This window comes from Bidens hawaiensis, unplaced genomic scaffold (genome assembly GCF_021521415.1).
Source record: "Bidens hawaiensis isolate Kalapana, Puna unplaced genomic scaffold, B.hawaiensis_p1.1 tig00022546_1, whole genome shotgun sequence".
NCBI lineage: Eukaryota > Viridiplantae > Streptophyta > Magnoliopsida > Asterales > Asteraceae > Bidens > Bidens hawaiensis.
In genome coordinates this window covers 85,514-101,823 of record NW_027493517.1, presented here as the reverse complement: position 1 = coordinate 101,823, position 16,310 = coordinate 85,514, and the positions used below count along the sequence as shown (strand labels likewise).

General features: G+C 32.8%; 1 long non-coding RNA gene and 2 pseudogenes across 3 annotated transcripts; all 3 read right to left on the bottom strand.

The window, feature by feature from the left end:
- Positions 1-3,414: 3,414 nt before the first annotated feature.
- LOC143565843 (multiple RNA-binding domain-containing protein 1-like) lies at positions 3,415-7,933 on the bottom strand (annotated as a pseudogene). The gene is made up of 15 exons (XR_013141139.1): positions 7,776-7,933; positions 7,503-7,610; positions 7,257-7,371; positions 6,643-7,049; positions 6,436-6,567; positions 6,265-6,354; positions 6,056-6,170; positions 5,650-5,973; positions 5,484-5,548; positions 5,193-5,367; positions 4,808-4,912; positions 4,623-4,724; positions 4,383-4,556; positions 4,102-4,233; positions 3,415-3,584 (listed from the first exon to the last, which is right to left on the bottom strand). The product of XR_013141139.1 is annotated as a multiple RNA-binding domain-containing protein 1-like (transcript).
- Positions 7,934-9,748: 1,815 nt separating this feature from the next.
- On the bottom strand, positions 9,749-10,448 carry LOC143565845 (uncharacterized). The gene is made up of 3 exons (XR_013141140.1): positions 10,431-10,448; positions 10,135-10,269; positions 9,749-9,955 (listed from the first exon to the last, which is right to left on the bottom strand). It is a non-coding gene; the product is annotated as an uncharacterized LOC143565845 (long non-coding RNA).
- A 2,187-nt stretch (positions 10,449-12,635) lies between these two features.
- LOC143565851 (uncharacterized) lies at positions 12,636-15,230 on the bottom strand (annotated as a pseudogene). The gene is made up of 4 exons (XR_013141141.1): positions 15,182-15,230; positions 13,528-13,635; positions 13,305-13,419; positions 12,636-13,108 (listed from the first exon to the last, which is right to left on the bottom strand). The product of XR_013141141.1 is annotated as an uncharacterized LOC143565851 (transcript).
- Positions 15,231-16,310: the final 1,080 nt, after the last annotated feature.

Genomic DNA, 16,310 nt, shown 5'->3' with positions numbered 1-16,310 from the left:
TACGTTTCAATGTTAATTGTTGGGTTAAAGGTAATTTTAAAAAAAATATAGGCTGAAAATATCAAAATTCTCTCATACTTAAAACCAGTTTGCCAGTAAAAACTGGTACTTTAGAAAAAAACTGCTGGTTCGATGTTCTAGCAAAACGTCCAAAAATATCGGGCTTAAAATACCAGCTCGTTGTGCGACATCTGGTTTAACCGGTTCAACCGGCCAGTTTGAACCGATTTTTAAAACACTAGTTTTTGGAATTTTAGTCAAATGTGTGATACGCCAAAGAGTTATGCTCTGTGGTGGCGCAACGGTAAATAGCAGCCAACGGTATTGTTTCCCAAGGTAACGTCTATCCAAACTCTGAAGTCAGTGTAGGTCCGGTTAAGACCTAAACAGCATAATCTGACAAAAATGGGACAATGAGGCTCTTCGTATTTGGGGAGTTCGGTGACCTAACACACAAAAAATTCATCGTTTTAAAAAAAACTAATGACTTTGATATTATCATATATTTTTTTTAATAATTGGGTGCCTGTTAACAAAAAAACAAGTAATGGTGAGGAAAACCCGTATAAACATTTGTATGTAATGCATGGCAGATAAAAAATATATATAGCAAGAAAAACTGTATAAACGTTTATATGTTTTGTTTTGTTATTGATACAAATGTCGGTATATCACTCTAAAGGATAATTTAGTTTTATTGTACCTTTTATTGTCGAATCAAATTCCAACCCACCAAACAACTCTTACATATATATGAATGAATATGTATTTAGTTTTAATCTTGACATTGATAGGAAACCAAGCTTAGTATTATCACTATTATTATTTATTATATTATTTTCATGTGCGTAGTGTAGCACGACTCTCTCTTCCATTTCTATGTACGTCTAACACATGTGAGGTCCTTGGATAATTGTCATGCGACAATATCAACAATGATTGCATTCCAAAAACACCTCACGTGCCACACTTCAGAAGACATTCAAAATATTAATTTTGTGTCTAAAATAGCAAGGTACTAATATATAGCCCATACGTTATACATGTATATTTAAAACCATCCCTTAAATAAACAAGATTGTATCATAAACAGCTGTTCAAAATAATAAATGATCTTTGATGATTATTAGTACAGAACAAGTAAAGTCTAAATAAAAGGTATAAAGAGCCACTGTATTTGTTTTACATAACTAGGTTATTCGACACGGGCGGACATATAAAAATCGTCAAACAAACATATATAATTTTATATTATATTGTAAGTTGTAATATATTTTCTGGGACAACAACATTATATTTAGTTGTAAATAATACTAGTAAAATAATGTATTTATCAGTGGATGCACGATATAAGTGTAGTGTTTATGTCATAACTAGCATAATAACATGTTGTCTTTACTTATGAATGCGATCATAAACACACAAAAGTTCTGGTGTATTCACTAAAGAGCATGCTACAGTTTACCTTAATTACATCGAATAAAACATATTCATAAAAGGTTTGGTAGTATAAGTAATCCTTACTTTTAAAATTTAATTATCAAAATTATTATATTTTATATATAATAATTAGGAAGTTTAATGCCGCTAAGTGTTGATTGGGCTACTTGGCGGCACCGTATTGGTCATTATCATTTTGTTTTTTGTTTTGTTTTAATTCCGGTACCGTAACGAACATAACGGACCGAATTCGCGTAGCCTTAACGACCGTAACCGACAATGTTCGGGTTTTACCAACGTACAAGTTTGCCGAGCGATGCCACCCGTTGGTCCACCTCAATTTTTATATTTTTACCATTTTTTAGCTTCGGTACCGTAACGAAAGTAACCTAAACCGACCAAATTTGTGGCGAGTTACCGTCTCAAGGCTCTAGACCGACAACGTTTGGGTTTTACCACTGTCTGGTTTTACCGACCAAATAAACATCGAACATTTAATTTTTTTTATATATTAATTTGATAAATTTATTCTATAGGGTTTACGCTTAGGTTTTACCAACAGTGTCTATACCTTAACGAGCATAACCGATAATGTCTGAATTCACGTCGATTTACCGTTGTAACACTCCGGGTTTACAACACCCGGGATTAAATACTAGGGTTTACCAGCTGTCCCGACGCAACGCATCGGGTAAACACTAGTTTTAGCTCTGCGAATTTATTTTATTATTATTATTTTAATAAAAAGGGAAAATTCCATGAAGACTTTTCATGTGATAGGCTTTTATCATGCAAGTAATGCTACTTTAGAAGCGTCACAAGAATCAATCTTTGTGAAAAAAGAAAGGAATAATAATGAGAGAGTTAGTGCCTTAGTGGGTTTCCAATGGCCACAAATTGAGCTTTATTTTCTTAATATTCTTTAAAAAAAATAATAACCTGTTTAATTTTTTTTGAAAGATAATAACCTGTTTAATTAACCTTAAAATAACGGTACTTTACATTGAAAACACTAAATTTTCATAACTGAAAACTATTTTAATAAGAAAAAGGAGGTAGCAGCGCAATTTTATGTCAATTTATTTTCTATTTCGATGTAATCACTTATTTTCATTTTTAATATATATTAGTTAAGTGATTCAACTTTAAAAAAGTAATAATAAAAACAATGTGCGTATACCCTTTACTTGACTCTTTATTTCAGTTAGGTTTGTATAATTGTGAAATATGTATGTTTTTTACATTTTATTTATATTTGTAAGTTTCATATATTATCACATTGAAATATACAATTAACCAATTTATTAGACCACATGTAGCGGTCACATTTTACTCCCGTAACATGGTCCACAACGAGTTGTACACTGCCCCCTCCCTCAATTCCTTGCTCGTTTTGGATGATTGCAAGGGGTTTTGAGGCTTTTTATCACTACACCATTTTTTTGTAAGACTCTCCATTGCTAACTGGGACGCCACGTGTCACAAACCCTCTATGTGCTTAGTTACCACTACGTATGGTCTTAAAACGAGTAATGCAGATTCGGGTTACAGTTTAAATGTCAAAACTCAAAACAAAGGATTTCAAAGCAAAGTGTTTATATTAAATTTTTTAATTTACAAATTTAAAGATTTTGATCCACAAATGTATGACATGACATGTTAACAAGACTGACATATTTCAACTTAACATTTGTATATAGTTTGTCCCTTTCTAAATAATTGTGAACTTCAATGCCTGCAATAATTGAAATGGGCCACAAAAAGTATTATTTGACTTTGTATGGTGATGGATTTTGAAAATGACAAGTGATTTTAATGACTGGATGTCACAAAAATATCAAATACCACAAAACATAAATATAGGATCCTTTTTCACCAGTGTTACAATGTGGTCATGTGGGTCCCACCCCTATAGGTACATACATAAATATATGAAAAATACAAATGACAAGAAAACATGCAAAATTGGCCCTTCTAAATATCAAATCGCTTCCTCTTTAGAGATAATTTAGTCTGGTTTGAAAACTGGTGCTCTCATCAACAAACCGAGCCGCGGTTCGAGCCCGCAACTCGTTTATTTGTCACACAATAGACCAAAACCGATACACCAAAGTGGACGGGTTTTCTTTTGCCACTCTTAACTTCTAATAACTCATTCAATTAAAATATTCTTTTATTTGTTTACATAATAATGGTATAGTGAACTGCGATTTTCCTGTGGTTTGCCCAAATATGCGGTTTTAGTACAATAGTTTCAAATTTGTGATTTTCGTCCCTGTGGTTTCATTTCATTTGCAATTAAACCCGAATTCACTAATCACGTTAAGTCTGGTCGTTAACCTTATGAGCGTGCCCTTCATGTGAGGGGCAGTTTTGTCCTTTTACCCCCAAATACACCCAAGCCCCTCGCGTGAGGGGGCTTGCGAATTAGGATTGGGGTTTATTTGGGGAGCAAATGGACAAAACTGCCCCTAACGTGACTGATGGGTTTAACAACCAGACTTAACGGGGATAATGAATTTAGGTTTAATTGCAAGTGAAATGAAACCACATGGACGAAAATCGCATATTTGAAACTACTGGACTAAAACCGCAGATTTGGACAAAGCACAGGGACGAAAACTACAGTTTACTCATAATGGTAGAAGGATATAAGCATACCAGATGACGTCCGTATAAATGCGTGTTTGATAGAGCTTGAAGAGCGTTTTTCATCTCTTGTTTGGTTGCATACTTGACAAAAGCAAAACCTTTATGCTTCCCGTACCCGTCAGGCAGCCTTAATTTCTTCAACTGTAAATGCATAAAATTGTTTAAACTCATGTGTAACAAAAGTATAAATAGCATATAAATATCATCTATTGTGACATAATCAAACATGAAACTTAATAAACTTTATTATTATTTTTTTCTGAAAGGCAAAGAACGTAGGAAAAATTTACCTGACCGAAAGGACTAAACAGTTGGCGCAACTCTTTCTTAGTAGCTTCAAAAGTTACATTTCTCACAATCAACTTTGTCGAACTTTGATCCTCGACCGCTTTCTCTTTCACCTTTTCATTCTTAACATGGACTAATTGTAACATAAGAGCAGCGTGTCCATCCAAAACCGTTCCCTGTAGCGAAAACATGTTAACATCACCATCCATTTAATCTAAATACAACATGATGCATTATTATACCTGTAAATCCCTGCAAACATGTACAGCGGTATCCACAGAATCAAACTCCAAAAATCCAAAACCCGATGACACGTTTTTCCTGTTTTTCATGTGCTTTTGTATCTGCAAAAAAATAAAATTAAATAAATAAATAAATAATTTAAAGCATATTGTTCAAGGCGGGATAGTGAAGGCCGAAACAATACCCGAACACTGTGTAGCTTTCCATTTTTTACGTGCTCAATAAAATGCTTCTTCAAACTCTCGTCTGTAGTTTGAAAGTTCAGATTTTTGACATAAAGTGACCGGCTCTGATAATATCATGAAGAACAAAAAAGAATATTAAGAGTTATTTATAAATACATCAAAATAGAAAATCTATATAAACAATCAGTGTCATAAATGATATCAAAAGCTATATTATCCCAATGATAGAAAATTTGTTTTAAATAAAATGAATCAGCATTTTAAAAACGGGACCACTTTCGACATGCTATTTCCATTTTTATTCCGCCCGTTGGACCCGTTGAGATAAACATAGCCCAAAATGACAAATTTATAAGTAAACAGTAAATGGGCGAAAAATACCACCTCAACTCGTTCTGTATCAACATCAGCATTCTCCGTTCCTTCCAGTTGTTGCTCTAATAATGCTCGTTTGGTATGGTGTTCTCCCACAATAGGAGTTTCTTTTTCGTTAGTTGCAGCAGTTGGATCTTCACTCAGAATATCAACAGGGGCCCACTCCAAAAACAAAGGAGCATCTCTAAATCACAAAAAATAATAATAATAAAAATAAAATAAATAAAAAAAATTGATATATAGTATTAAATATCTATAATACTATGCAGAAAATTCAATTAACAATAAGCATGAACTTACTTGTACTGTCTGTATAGCAAACCATTAAATGCTCGACGAGCCTCACCAGGTTCAAGAAAAACAACCTGATGGATTATGAAATCAAGTAATAAGTAATTTTAATTAACATAAATCCATAATAACTCGTTATATATAATTCAGATAAAGAAACAGCCTGATAACATACCAAACCGAGAGTTTTCGTTGAAGGGAGAATAACTTTGTCAATACTTCCAAATTTACCAAACATGCTAGCAAGTTCACTTTCAGAAGAACCGTACGGGAGATTCTTTACTAATATAACATGGTTACTTCTGTTTCCGCCCTCTGTTTTTTTACTGGCGAAATTCTCTAAAGCAGTCACGTTAACACCAGCATTTGCAAGAGCCTTTTTTGTCTTTGCAATCACTTGCGTTTCGGCTAATGCAATACGCACAGCTACATCCGAGGCTTCTCTGTCTAGTAATTCACTTTTACTTGTACCAAATTCCCTAGCAATGTTCTCAACAACCTATTACAAAATAAAAATCTAAAGTGTTGTCACATTTTCCAAAATTTAGTAACTAATAATAAGATACAAGTAAGAACCATACTGTATCTTGTCTCATTAATAAACTGTTCCAAGCTCTTGTATCTCCAGAAATTTCAGATTTCTTCCTCTTTTCTTTCCTTTGTTGCTTAAACGTCTTTGAGTTTTGGTCAATATTGCTGGTCAAACGTAAATAACTTTTACTTGTAAAAATAGAAAAAAAAATTGATAACTTCAGAAGTTGAGTTAATAGAAAAAAAAAAAAAAACTTACTCTTTTTTCACAGGAACAATTTTCGGCTTTGCTGGCATAATGTGCAGAAGTCTGCCTTGAAAAATAGAATGATCAAGATCTTCTAGTGCTCTATACATATCAGCATATTAATTTCAAAAACAATATCTTGAAATTTATAACAAGAAATGCACATTTGAAAACTATTAAAACCTGGCTGCAGATTCAGGGAGTGTATAGAGAATATAAGCAAATCCCTTTGACCGCCTCGTATCTTTATCAACCATCAGATGAACCTGAGACACATTGCCAAACTTGCTGAAATGCTCCCTCAAATCATCTTCCCTGTTTTTAATTAAAAAAATAATATCGTTATAAATCATAAAATGTTAGAACTTGAAGGAAGATTAAGAAACATACGTGGCAGTATATGGGAGGTTTCTAACAAAAAGACGACCGGTTTGTAAAACATCATCTTCATCTTCTAAATTTGACGATGGTTCCTCAACATCATCTGTTGCATTAGGTTTGTCAGATTCTGTTTTCAATTTCTTTTCGACTCGTTCTTGAACTTTCTTGCTACCATCTTTTTCTTCGGTGGCTTCCAGAAGATCATTTGACCATAACTTTGACTTTTTACGCGGTTGCATGACCTGAAGAAACTCCTGGAACAGAAGGTCACCATCCTCGGTATTATCCTTCACCTCTGGTGTCACTTTTTTACTTGCATTAACATATTCCTTTTTCTCCTTAGTTGACTCTTGTTTCTTAAGACTATGTCAGCTCCATGGACGTGACGCTTCTGGATCACCCTCTTTGCGCGCAATCTGCATATAAAACACACTCGTTTTTATTAAAATCTGTTAAAAAGTCGATCATTGTTTCAGAACAATAAGCACACATTTCTATTATTTTGGTTTGACTGAAAGGAGTCAAAGGACAATGTAATGTGTTATGTTACTAGTTTAAAAGAGAAACAAGAAAAACAATTTGTTTCAATAAAAAAACATGATAGAAGATGCATAATCACACACCTCACAAGCAATCCTGCAAGTATCCATGAAAGAACCATGGAAGAATTTTATAGCTTCCGCAGCTTCGTTCTCGCTCCGGAAACCAACATAACTAAATTGTCTGCTTTTACCATCTCTGAAAAAAATATTAAATCCAATAGTTAATTAATTATAACACAGTAAAAAACTAACAATATGCAGACACCAAACGGTCCAAACATATGGAGAAGTAATGATCGTAACTAAAGACTAGATGCGGAAAAGTACCTGGTTCGCATGAGTTTGGCATCAGTTACTTCTCCTTTTTGAGAGAAATAATCTCGTAAGCGTTCCTCATTTGCATGCTTTGGCAGGTTTTTTACACATATTCGAGACCTTCACAAACGAGTCGTGTTACAAAACCAAATATTAATGAATACTAAATACATTAGGCATATTGTAACTTGTAAGTAACTTATGTTAATTATGTCATAACACTGCTACTAATCTTCAACTTAAAAAGAGAAATATTGAAATAAAATGAATTAAGCATGCACTTACATAATTGCATATGATATCAAAATTATATTAAGCTTAAGATATGTGTGACTGTCTGATAGTGAATAACCTGTAAAGCAAACAAACATAAAGTCATTACTATAAAAATATTTTTTATAATCTCACAGAACAAAAAAACAACATAACCTAATTCATGAAGATAACAAGTATTGATATCATTATAGAGACTCATAAATGGCATGGTTACTAATCAAGAATAATAAAATAATAATAGCGGATAAACTAGTGGAATTACAGGTGTAAATGAACCGAACGGTTTGACGAATTTGTACGCTTAGCTAAATAAACGAACACGAACAGAGGCCGTGTTCTTTCAACTGTGTTCATGTGCGTTCGATAAAGTGTCCGTTTATGGTCACTAATGACTTAATAATGTTTGGTCATTAAAGGTTTGTTATATTATTTAACTTTTTAATGACTATTCTAATCTTATCATATAGAAGTAAGCAAGATTATTAGCTATGAACAGTACTGAACTGTTGACACTGACACGGACGAACATGATCAAAGCCGCGTCCGGTCCGGTCCGGTCCGGTTCGGTTACAACTAAATGTAAATTACCGCCCTAAACAGCAGAAAACTGCAAAAGCAGCTAATGGAAACAGATACTAATCGAACTTAAATAATCATGAATGCGAAGTGAAGAGAGAGCATGCCTGATTGCTACGAGATGATGAGATCACGTAGATGTAGAACCCTAATGCTTGCTGTGGTTGGCTTTCGGGTTTTTACCAAGGAAAACCAGGCTTTATCGTTTGTAGTTACAAACAGAAAAGGCTCGATCCAACCGAGCCTAAATGAGCCTGAGCCCGAGCTCGAGCTCGAGGGTTAGGTCATTTAATAAACGAGTCTGAATTAGAGCTTCAATTGTCGAGCTCGAGCCGATTCACGAATCTAAACGAGCCCATTATTTTTATAATATCTTTTAATATATGTTCGGTAACTATTATAATTAATATAATACATAACGTTACGAAAAAATAATTAAAAACTAAAAAAAATACATGTTATGCTATATATAAAGTTATAATTGAAATATATACATACACACACGTAATTATAAATACATAAAAGTTAATTAATAAATAGTAAACGAGCCGAGTCTGAGATTGAATAATTACTTACGAGCCAAGCTCGAGCTTTAGAAATAGATATCGAAATGAACTGAGCTTGAGACTAGTCGAGCTTGGGCTCAGCTTAGCTTGTTTACACCCCTAACTGAAACTCATGTAATATTTAACCTTTACAATTATTTACTTTCATAAATACTATATTGTCACTCATATTTATTTTTATAAACTAGTGACAAATTCACATGCTGTGAAGGAGACGTGAGAATTCGGTTGAAGTCGTTAAGCAGATTAAAAACTTAACAAAAACAAACCTAAAAAACTGATGAAAAGAGTAATAAAAAAACATGAGAGAAAAGAAAAAGAAAACAAAGGATGGAGTTCAAACATGGGTAAAAACCAATAATGTAAATTGATTACAGAAAAATAGTTATTAAAGTTTAGAGGACGTATGATAATTCTATTCAAATTCATGAGTATAACGTAATATTTTGAATCCTCTTTTCATAATTATTGAGCTCGCGTTTATTATTTAACCAAAAGTTGCTTAGGTTCATTGACCGAAACGGATCTGAATAACTAGACTACGACCGAAATTCAACGAATTAGATAAAAGTCATTGATACAAAATAATCAAGTTTTAAATTGATAAATATAACATGTATTAAATTGTTCAATACGAACATATATGTTTATTAAACCGTTCAACCTGAGCATGACTTGCTTCATAAACCGTTCAACAAGCATGTCTATGTTGTTGAACCTGAACATGTTTATTAAATTGTTTAATTCATTTAGATTTTGATACGGAACTGATCTCAATGACTCATGTCTCATAACTCAAGTATCAAATATATAAAATAAATATATTAATATTTCATGTGGGTCCACAACATAAAAATATATTAAAAAATACAAATTACAAGAAAACATGCAAAACTGGGCCTCCTAACTTATAATATCAAAATGCTTCCTCTTTAGAGATAATTTAGTTTGGTTTTGAAAACCGGTGCTCTCATCAACAAACTTAGCAGCAGTTCGAGCACGCAACCCTTCTATATCATCATCTCCTTCCTTTGCTCTCTCCAAAACCTGCAATCAACTTGGTTAGTCAGACAATAGGCCAAAACCGACACACCAAACTGTACGGTTTTTTTTACCAGTTCTAACTTGTAATTACTCCATTCAATAAAAATATTATTATTTTTATTTGTTACATGATAATGGTAGAAAGATATACTAAGTTGAAACTTTTTCCCAAAAAAGCATACCAGATGACGCCCGTATAAATGTGTGTTCGATAGAGCTTGAAGAGCGTTTTTCGTCTCTTGTTTGGTTGCATACTCGACAAAAGCAAATCCTCTATGCTTCCCGAAGCTTGTTGTTGGCAGCCTTAAACGCTTCACCTGTAAACACATAAAATTGATTAAAAAACATATTTAACAAAAGTAAATAACCTATTAATATAATTTATTGTGGCACAATTATGAAACAACAAGCTAGTTTTAATAGGTGTAGATTTCTCAATAACCTTTACCAAAACAAATAAACCTTGACAAAAGCTTACCTGACCGAAAGGACTAAATAAAATGATTCTTCAAACTCTCATCAGTTGTCTTAAAGTTCAGATTCTTGACAGAGTGACCGTGACTGATAAGATCATGAAGAACAAAAAGGAATACTAAAAGGTATAATAATAAACAATACATCAAAAAGAAAATCACTATATTATCCCAATGATAGAAAATCTGTTTTGAATAAAATGATATAGCATTTTAAAAACAAGGCCACTTTCGATATAGCTCAACCTATTTCCAATTTTAATCCACCGTTTGACCCGTTGAGACAAACATAACCCAAATTGACCGATTTATAGGTAAATGAGCCAAAAAGGTCACCTCAACTCGTTCTGTATCAATATCAGCATCCTCTGTTCCTGCCAATTGTTGTTCTAGTAATGCTCGTTTGGTCTGGTGTTCTCCCACAATAGGTGTTTCTTTTTCATCAGTTACAACAGTTGGATCTTCACTCAAAATTTCATCAGGGGCCCACTCCAAATACAAAGGAGCATCTCTGAATTACAAATATATAATATATAAATATTGAATAGTTAAAATTAGCAAACTATTTACAATCAGATAAGCATGTACTTACTTGTAACGTTTGTATGCCAAACCTTTAAATGCTCGACGAGCCTCACCGGGTTCAAGAAAAACAACCTGATGGTTTATGACATAAGCTAATGAGTAACTTTAATTAACATAATAGCTCATTATTATATATAACTCAGATAATGAAAAGCCTGATAGTATACCAAACCAAGAGTTTTTGTCGAAGGGAGAATAATTTTGTCAATGCTTCAAAATTTACCAAACATGCTAGCAAGTTCACTTTCAGAAGAACCGTACGGAAGATTTTTTACTATTATGACATGGTTACTTCTTTTTCCACCCTCCGTTTTTTTACTGGCGAAATTCTATAAAGCAGTCACATTAACACCAGCATTTGCAAGGGCTTTTTTTGTCTTTGCGATCACTTGCGTTTCTGCTAATGCAATACGCACAGCTACATCAGAGGCTTCTCGGTCCAGTAATTCACTTTTACTTGTACCAAATTCTCTCGCAATGTTCTCAACAACCTATTACAAAATAAATATCACAGTGTTGTCACGTTTTCCTAAACTAAATGATAAGGAACATAATATAAGTAAGAATCATACTGTATCTGGTCTCATAAATAAACTGTTCCAGGCTTTTGTATCTCCAGAAATTTCAGATTTCTTCCTCTTTTCTTCTCTCTGTTGCTTAAACGTCTTTGAATGTTGGTCAGACTCGCTGATTAAACAAATACAAATTTGACTTGTAAGATATAATAATAATGGATTTGATAGTTTCAGTAGATTAGCTTATGGAAAAAAAGCTCACTCTTTTTTCACAGGAACAACTTTCTGCTTTGCTGGCATAATGTGCAGAAGTTTGCCTTGAAATATAGAATTGTCAAGATCTTCTAGTGCCCTGTACATTTCAGCTATATACTTACAAAAACAATATCTTGAAACTTATCAGCATGGTGTCAGATTTAAAAAATTTGCAAACCTGGCTGCAGATTCTGGGAGTGCATAAAGAATGTAAGCAATTCCCTTTGATCGTTTTGTATCTTTATCAACCACCAGATGAACCTGAGATACATTGCCAAACTTGCTGAAATACTCCCTCAAATCATCTTCCCTGTTTTTCATTAAAAATCAATATGGTTATAAATCATAAAATATTAGAATTTGAAAGAAGATTAAGAAACATACGTAGCAGTATATGGCAGGTTTCTAACGAAAAGACGACCGGTTTGTAAAACATCATCTTCATCTTCTAAACTTGATGATGGTTCATCCACATCATCTGTTTCTTTAGGGTTTTCAGGGTCACTTTCATGTACTTCCTTCATTTCAACATCATCATCATCATCATTTTTAGAGAGAATTGAATACCTTAGGGCTTAGACTTAACTTATTTAGGTCACATACCATAATGGTATTTCCCTTACATATATTATTATTATTATAATTATTATTAGCTTTTATATAGCTGTTAAACTGTGATCTTATTATTAATATTATTATAATTAGTAGTAGTTTTTATATAACTGTTAAACTTTGATTTCCTTTATTTTGCTTCATACACATGTACTTAGAGCCGAGGGTCTCTCTGGAAGCCACCTCTTTATTCCTTTGGATAGAGGTACTGTGTGCCTACATCCCACCCTCCCCAGACCCTACTTATAGCTTTGCTGTCGGTGGGATTTTACTGGGCATGATATGATATGATATGACATCATCATCATTTTCAATTTCCTCTGCATCATCAGCATCTGAATCTGACCAATCTTTCTTTACTCTGCTTTTAAAGTAATCCATATCTGATATGTTTTATCGCTGATTTCATTTAACTTGTCAGATTCTGTTTTCTTCTTCTTCTTCTTGCCTTGTTCTTGAACTTTCTTGTTACTGTCTTTTTCTTGTGTGGCTTCCAGAAGATCATTAGACCATAACTTTGACTTTGTGCGCGGTTGCATGACCTGAAGAAACTCCTGGAACTGAAGGTCACCATCCTCGGTAATATCCTTCACCTCCGGTGTTACTTTCTTACTTGCCTTAGCAGGTTCCTTTTTAACTTTAGTTGACTCTTGTTTCTTAAGAGTGTATCGGCTCCATGGACGTGGCATTTCTGTATCACCCACTTTGCGCGCAACCTGTGTATGGAATACACTCATTTAAAAAAATATATATATTATAAGGCTGATCTTCATTTCAGAGCTATAACCACACATTTCTATCTTTTGGATTGATTAAAAATACATTATAAAGTGATATTTTACTAGCTTAGAAGAGAAACAAGAATAACAACTTGTTTCAACAAATAAATATGATAGATCCATAATCACGCACCTCACAAGTAATCCTGCACGTATCCATGAAAGAACCATGGAAGAATTTTAGAGCTTCTGCAGCTTCTTTCTCGCTCCGGAAACCAACAAAACCAAATTGTCTGCTTTTACCTTCTCTGAAAGAAAATTAAATCCAATAATTATAACAAAAACGAAACAATATGCAGACACCAAACATATGGAGAAGTCGTAATTATAACTAAAGACAAGACACGAAAAAGTACCTGGTCCGCACGAGTTTGGCATCAGTTACTTCCCCCTTCTGAGAAAAATAATCTTGTAGGCGTTCATCATTTACATGTTTTGGCAGATTTTTTACACATATTCGAGACCTTCACAAACGAGTCGTGTTATAAAACTGAATATGGATGAATATTAAATAAAATAGGCATGTTGTAAGAAACTTATCCAGCGTTCAATAACTTGATAGGAAGTGTTTGTAGAGTAACAGACTATAACAGTTGCATAAGAATTTGAACAAATCTTATAACAGGCACTAGGTTGTCTTTTTAGCATTTAAGCATAGAATGAAATTAATCATATAGAGAAGAATGAAAAATATGGCATCATCTTATTTATTTTCCATTTTTTGGTTTGAGAGTATAGACATGTGTCTGCAAATGTATGATAGAAAATACACAGCAAAGCATGAGGTCACATCTTTTCTGACCTAGCCAGTTCTATTTAAAAGTGATCAACATACAGACAGAGATAACAACAAAACAGTTCAAAAAGTTAAGTACGGAATCAGTGTTGTAAAAATCACAATTAGTCGCTATATGCTACACCGATTTGATTTCACCTAATCAGACTAACAAATCGTTCAAAGGAGGTCAAAATTGGACCTCGGTTTTAACCCATTAACCTGAGTTCCCGACCCGCTCCATGAACTAAAATGTTAATGTTTGAACTATACTATGTGAACTTTGAAGTATTAATGTAAACTTTTAAATGTAACTTTTCAAAATTATACAAATATAAATAAACGCACACAATATATATTATATTACTTATATAAGAGATATAAGAGTGAGTTCATTCAGGAACCACAAAAAAGTGGAAATTCAGGGAAACATTGACCAAACAAGCCCCGATCAAACTCATAGCGGCGGCATTGGAACCAGCTTGTCGAACCTTAACCAGAAATGCTAAACCCTAAATATATATAAAGTTTCAACAAGCCGGTTCCAACACCGCAATGAGTTCAATCGGAGTTTATTCAGTCAATGATTCCCAGGTTCCCCACCTTTTCGAGTTCCCTGATGAACCTTCCTCTATCTGGTGTTGTAAAAGTCGGATTCCGAGGCCTTGGAATCGGCGATTCCAAGGTCCTCGGACATCAACCTTGCCGCCTTTTCACAAGTCGGCCACCATTACTCGCCAAGGTCCAACTCGGTCAAACTTTGGAGTACTCGGGATTACTTGGCCTCCAAGGTCAACTTGGCCACCAATTTTTTCTTTTAAGTAAAAAGTTAAAAATAACAGCAAAACATGAACTTTTAATTTGTTTTTTTTTCATATGAATTATGTTTATTTTAACGCGAATTATGCTTGTCTTAACATATGTATAATATCCAATAATTATTTTATGTTATATTTATCATGTCTGAGTACAAGCCGATCAGCCGCCACTCTACCTAATACATATAAAATTCCAATATAATTAATCCATAGATGGTAGGACAAGCGCCTAGCGGTTTCTACAACACTGTACGAAATTATGTTATTACTGTGTTACAAATAGATGCTGATAATATACCACACACACTAGTACTACGTCTAAGTGTTAAAAATCACAATAAATTGTTTTTCATAGTCAATTAGACTGCTAATGCTAATAATGTTCAAATTAGAGATAAATAAGCATAATAAACTTACATGATTGCAACGAGATTGATGAGCACGAAAGCAAACAGAGCACGTAGAAGAAGAACCCTAAATGTTTAATGTAGTAATAATAATAATGGGTGGGTTTGAGATCGGACTGGGCTTATTATTAATCCGATAACGGCCCACAATATAATAAATCAAAAGGTTTTATTTTAATCTAATCTAACTAATATATTAAAGCAATACATGTTTTACACATATCTTTCAAATATGTCGGAATGCCAACTAATCAATTTTCATTTATATATATTCCACATAATTAACTAATTTTTTAATTATCACTCTTTCAATTTATTGCATTTTTATGTTAAATCATATTGCAATTAATGCATTCATTAATATTTAATACTAGATTTTATCCCCCGTATTACGGGGGGTATTTTACATTATTCGTTTTTAATATTTATATATGTATATTTGGATTTTAATTTTATTTATTGTAAGAAAGTTAATAATTAATATACTTGAGGTTTGATGATAAAATGGTTTCAAAAATAAATGATATGTTATAATCCGGTTTAAAAGCTATCTGGGTTTGGTGATACTCATTACCCGTTTATTTTCTTTATTATAAAATTGTTTCTTAATTATAAATATTAAATAATATCTTTTTTTAATAAAATAGGATATTAATTTTTAGTGTATCCCTATTTTATAGGATTTTCATATCAAATATTTGATGAGATTAATTTTTAATATAATGAGATGTTATAACTCGTTTAAAAGCTATCTGGGTTTGGTGAGACCTTTACCGGTGAATTCGGGTTAAATGCATGAGAAGCTTTCATTTACAAATAAAGCAATCTGATGGCTTTAGAGAATGGTTGTTTTACATTTTTCGTTTTTTAATATTTATTTTTTGGATTTTAATTTTCTTTATTGTAAGAAAGTTAATAATATACTTAGGGTTTGATGATGAAAGAGTTTCATAAATAAATAATATGTTATAACCCGTTTAAAAACTATCTGGATTTGGTGACCCATGACCCGCTTATGTTTTTTACAATAAAATTGTTTATTAATTATAAATAATATCTTTTTCTTTTTAAATTGGATATTAAATTTTAGTATATCCCTATTTTATATGATTTTCATATCAAATAATTGGTAAGATTAA